Raw genomic sequence first — 6,383 nt, 5'->3', positions numbered from 1 at the left:
ACGTTTTCAAGAGTATAGCCAGCTGTATTGATACTTACCAAAATGGAATCCATTCTAGACAATTTCAAGAGTCTAGCTAGCTCTATTGATACTTACCAAAATTGGATCCATTCTAGACAATTTCAAGAGTCTATCCAGCTCTATTGATACTTACCAAAATTTGATCCATTCTAGACGATTTCAAGAGTCTAGCTAGCTTTATTGATACATACTAAAATTGAATCCATTCTAGACGTTTTCAAGAGTTAGCCAGCTCCATTGATACTTACCAAAATGGGATCCATTCTAGACGATTTCAAGAGTATAGCCAGCTCTATCGATACTTACCGAATTTGGATCCATTCTAGACGATTTCAGCAATACACTGCGCTAATGAGCCCTTCACAGTTTTCTCTAATTAACGAGTACATGTATATATAAAAACCATTACAGGAACATTGTAGTATCAATGTGTTTATTATCACATGTATGAGTTATATAATATATATATATATATATATATATAACTAGTGACCTCAAAATCAATAGGGGTCATCTGCGAGTCATGATCAATGTACCTATGAAGTTTCATGATCCTAGGCCCAAGCGTTTTTGAGTTATCGTCTGACAACCACCTGGTGGACGGACCGACAGATCGACCGTCAGACCGACATGAGCAAAGCAATATACCCCCTCTTCTTCGAAGGGGGGCATAAATATATAGTTATATATATATATATAGTTATATATATATAAAGTTATATATAGTTATGTATCATATATATATGTATTTACTATGCAGCATTATAGTATTTATAGGATGTAACATCTTTCAACAAAAATATGTGTTTTTGAATAGTTATTTGAGTGGAAATTAAATGGCTATTTTTCTTTTATATATATATATATATATATATATATATATATATATATATATATATGTATTTACTATGCAGCATTATAGTATTTATAGGATGTAACATCTTTCAACAAAAATATGTGTTTTTGAATAGTTATTTGAGTGGAAATTAAATGGCTATTTTTCTTTTTTGTTTAATTTGGCTGAAATGTGATGATAATGTTTAAAGTAAATAAACTACCTAATTGCTTAACAAAATCATAATTAATTTGAATACAATTAAGCATGAACTGGGTTTAGCTTTTGAGCCGTTTTGGGGGAAAAGCCCTACTGATTGCTAGGATGACATTCAAATCCTGATTTTACGAAATGATGTTCGATCCATTATTTCCATTTTTGATTAATACGGTCAACAGTAATAGCGTTTCAACCACTATTTGTTCCATGGTCGTGACTGCGATTAATTAAACTAATACTGTTGAAAATGGGCGATTTCCGAGGCACTTTATCCAAACTGAAACTTATTACCAGCCGGTATGAAATTTCAAAATAAATATTATCCAATATCAATGGGCAAGCAATTGTCACAGGGCATAAATTCATATTTATCGTTAGTAAGTTATTTGTTATTCATGTCGAGTAGTTTTAGGTAGCTCTGATATAAAGTCTGTAGTCTTAGTTATTTTATAGTTAACATATAGTTGAATTTAACCTAATTTAGCACGTGCACGTAACAACCAATCATACACTTTCCCTCCTTTATTCAGTTGTTTGCTGAAGGTTGCTTCAGACAGCCATTCAATCTTTGATTGAAACATTATATTATTTGTGTAGGACATTTTATATTCCTGCAGGTAACTTATTTGAATCTTTTATTTGTTTTATCTGCCAATTGTTTGTATTGTTATTTAAGACATCTGACGGTTACGGTTGTGTTTATTAGTTATTTATTAAAATAACTTATTGCGAGTAATATTCACACCGCCATGCAACGCTAGTCATTATTAATGTGTATTTCATTTGAATGCATAACGTTTATCTTGAATATATACCTAATTGCATGTATTAATTGTTTCTATTTCAGATACTTTTATCGATCTATTAAAACTTTAAACCTCGATTGATTCGATAGTTTGTCGTCGAACCCAAAGTACGCAAATTGCGCGTAGCTAGGCCGGCAACACAATCATACTGGAGCAACATGAGTTTTATCTCTATGTATTGTCGACTGTGTTATCTGTAGCATGTGTCTATTGTTAGATTTTTTTGGGTATCCGTTTTATATAAATTAAAATGTATTCAAATGCCATTTCTTTTACTGGTTGTGGGCATTTATTCAAGTTGCGTTTGATGAATCCCAGAGTTTGTGAAGCTTTCTTGGTTGCGTTATCGATACGAGTGTTTAATTTCAGATTATCACAAAGATCGACTCCTAAGTAAGGGTGATGTTAAAGATTTTCGAGGGTTTCAATAGGGGTCATCTGCCAGTCATGATCAATGTACGGTCTATGAAGTTTCATGATCCTAGCCATAAGCGTTCTTGAGTTATCATCTGGACACCATTTTCTTATTTCGGGTCACCGTGACCTTGACCTTTGACCTAGAGACCTGAAGATCAACAGGGGTCATCTGCGAGTCATGATCAATCTACCTATCAAGTTTCATGATCCTAGGAATAAGCGTTCTTGAGTTATCATCCGGAAACCATTTTATTATTTCGGGTCAACGTGACCTTGACCTTTGACCTAGTGACCTCAAAATCAATAGGGGTCATCTCCCAGTCATGACCAATGTACCTATGAAGTTTCATGATCCTAGGTCCAAGTGTTCTTGAGTTATCATCTGACAACCACCTGGTGGACAGACCGACAGACCGACCGACATGAGCAAAGCAACATACCCCCTCTTCTTCGAAGGGGGCATAAATATATAAATTTGTATTGCAATTATGGTGTGTAGTTAATTTTAAACTTCTAAGTTGAATAACTGTGCTAAATTTCCCTGTACATGATTCTAAGATCTGTTTACATCGTACTTATAGGTCAACCCTCAGCAGATTGAACGGCTGTTTTCAGGCATATATAGGTCATGCTCTTACTAATTTTTCCACTCACTTAAACACTCCAGTCCTTGTAAACATTATCTACTATGGTGGAAAGTGTACGCAGTAATTTTAAATTGCTGGTATAGGTAAAAGTGAAGTATTCTAGAAAGAATATATTAATTGATTTTAATTGTTGTGTTTAGGGTATACAAAAGAAATAAGATCTCAGGAGCATTTTTTCTCTACAGAGGGAGTATGTAACAGGGTATTCACAAACACTCATCCTTAATCAAATCACATCAAAACGAATTTATTGTCAGTATGAAATAACATGTATAGCTGTTTACCAAACTAACAAGCAGTAGCAAATTGCAAAACATCAATAATACATGGCATACATAAGAAATATTTATTCTAATAAAGCACAATAAAAACACAATTAAAGCAGTATTCCTATAGGACATCAGTACTATACATTCAAAATTAAGAGCTGTTTAAAAGATTGTTGATGTTGACACAAGGTACCATAAGGTATGCCTAAGCCAGGTACCATAAAAAGAAATGGTGTAAAAATGCTTACAAAGAAAATAGAACACAATAGTGCCACAAAATAAAAAAGGCTTAAAGGAAATTATCACCTCAAACCAGATTTAAAGGAAAATGGTCAGCAGATTTCACACAATATAAGCAACACAATACAACACTGATGAATAAAAAATAAAATATAATTATACAAGCAAAATAATACAATACTAGTGCTGAAATGATTATCCCGCATGTGTAACTAGCACTATTTCAGAGCTTCAAAGGCAAATGATGAGCAAAGAAGTCAGTGTTCTCCGAAAAAACGGAGTAGCCAGCGATAGTAACAGAGTAGCCGGCGATAATGCACACGGCATGCCGTGTTCACAAGCCGCGAAGCGGCGAGAGGGGTTGGTTCGGGAAGGGTATCCCCTCCGTTCAGGGGGGTATGGGAAAAAAAATGAATTAATGGAGTGAAATGGTGATCTGGCGCATTTTAGGGTGTTTTTTTTGGATTAAAGTAATAAAGCATTTGTCATAGAAAATGAAATATTTATTTGAAATCTCTAAAATTAAAAAATGCATTTTAATTGCAACTTTTTTTATTTCAACAATCTGAATCAGAGTTAGAGTCAGAGTCATGCGCTTGGTCAAGGGCTTGGTGTGCACGCTTATATTCAAATTCATAACTATTCTTTATACAAAGGCGTGTACAATTATCCATTGCTTATACACAGTATTAATTTGAAAAAAGCACGTTATATATCAAACGTGTCCGACACACGTATCTCATACAATCATCTTTATAAATATGACCGATTTTGTACTGGTATAAACAAAGCAACTCCACGTAGCAGCAGTTAATAAATGCAGAAGAACATCTACAAAGTATACCGATTACATGCAAGGTGCTGAGTTATAAATGATTTCTGCTGAGTTATAAATGATTTCTCACATCAACTAATAAGTTTTGATCGTATATAATGGGTCTATTTATGGATTTTTCATTCTACCTTGAATTCGCCTACAAAAATCGGCGAGGACTCTTTGACTTGTGTCTACTTGGCACTGTGTAAGTCTTTTTTTAGGTGAAGGCATCGTGACGTCTGCTTCTAAACAACTATTTCAAACAAACGCTTTAAATACAGCGCATTAATTGGAACATGACCGGTCGAATGTTAAATTAGCCGGCCGTAAACTTACCGTAGTTAGCTCAAAATACCTCTGTGTTCGTCAATCTCCGCCATAAACGAGCGTGCAATAAAGCGGTGAAAAACTGTTACGTAAAGATACGAACTTTCGATTGTTTATCCGTGCTTGTCTCTGCGCGAAAATAATGCGCATTAGAATATTAACTTCGAGCTAGTTTGTTTAAACACAAAAGCAAAAGTATTGCGTCAAAATTTGTATAAACACAGGCGTTTTTGTGGCGTTTCGAATGTTTATTTTTGAAAAAAGTAGCCGGCGCCTAGATTGTTAGTAACCGGCGAAATCGCCGGCCGCCGGTGCTTCCGGAGAACACTGAAATGTTTTTTACATACATTCGAGCACTAATTTCTAAGAATATTTATTACATTATGCTTTTTTAATTAATTGTGTTACCTGCATGGTTGCTATTTTAATTTGACAGATAGTTATGATTGAGTTTATTTCATTTTAAAGATATGTGGTCTTATTAACATTTTGTTTGATGTATATGTGTTAACAAGATATTTGCATTATTACCTGTAAGGTAATATCCTTATGTTGGGATTGCCTATTGTGCCAGCATGACACAAATAGGGCTTCATCCGACGTCAGGTTTTGATAGACGTCACACGTTATGTGCCTGTTAAACATATACCATCATGTGAAACTATGTCCTCACAATGACAAGACGTAAATACAAAACACTTTCAAAAAATTAACAAAACATTAATTAAATGAAGAACAACAGAACAATCCTTATTAACAATTAGTTGAAGAACAACTAAAAATGGATTATGTTCTTAGATTTTGAATTACCGAAGACAATCCACATTTGGATTTTCTGGATTTTCCAGAAGAAGGTCTGACATGGCCTTGAGCAGGTGGTTTCCTCCCAAAGCATAGAATTTCTCCAGCTTGAGATCCATACACTCATTTCCCTGCATTAATATGTATAATGTATATTCCAGCAATAAAGTGGATGGAGGAAATATTCTCGTAATGCAAATGTTAAATACATTCATGTACATTCATTAGGAAATATGAATACATTTAATTTTTGTTGTTTTTTTTTGGTAAGAAAATGTTGAATATTGTTCTATTTTATGTTTTCAGGTGGTTTATAGAGAAATATCACTGAATTAAAACTGATAATTTTTATGTTTCAAACACGTAATCCAACAAATATACTCTATATATTCTCCAATTTTTATAAGGAATAGTTTGCCTTTTTTTGCATTAAGCTAATTATTGTAGAACAAAAACAGTAAATGAATGTGAATCTTATGTTAAGAACAGTGCTTTTACATTTACATAATGAAAGTATCTCAATGTGATATAATTCTACCTCTCGTATGCGGAGTACAGGGATCTTTGTGATGGCATGTCCGGGGCAATCTTGAATCGTTTTTTTTATTCTGTTGACCCAGCGGCCATCAACCTCCCGTAGGTTGATATGGCTATTGGCTGAGTGGCGTTGTCAGCTGAGTTATTGCTATTGGCTGGGTGGTGTTGTCAGCTGAGTTATTGCTATTTGATGCTCACTTGCATAATGTTTTGAAAAGAACATAACAATATAACATAAATATGTCAAAATATTTGCCTCTTAAGTGATTACAGGGTCTTTATATGGTTTGACTTCTTAACCTAATGTTTGGATGCACATGACCCTCCTGTGAATTCAACCATTATATTGTGAACTGATATTGAACATTATGTCTTATATTTTAAAGGGTATGCTTAACAATTCTGTTTTACTGTTTAACACAATTGAAACTCTTTGTATGCTTGTAT

The 6,383-nt window shown here is 33.9% G+C and overlaps 1 pseudogene; it reads right to left on the bottom strand.

Annotated features, from left to right (window-relative positions):
- Positions 1 to 2,085: 2,085 nt before the first annotated feature.
- LOC127840433 (DNA primase small subunit-like) overlaps positions 2,086 to 6,383 on the bottom strand; it is a 48,506-nt pseudogene continuing 44,208 nt past the window's right edge.

This window comes from Dreissena polymorpha, chromosome 8 (assembly GCF_020536995.1).
Source record: "Dreissena polymorpha isolate Duluth1 chromosome 8, UMN_Dpol_1.0, whole genome shotgun sequence".
Classification (NCBI taxonomy): domain Eukaryota; kingdom Metazoa; phylum Mollusca; class Bivalvia; order Myida; family Dreissenidae; genus Dreissena; species Dreissena polymorpha.
This window is presented reverse-complemented; position numbering and strand designations above follow the sequence as displayed.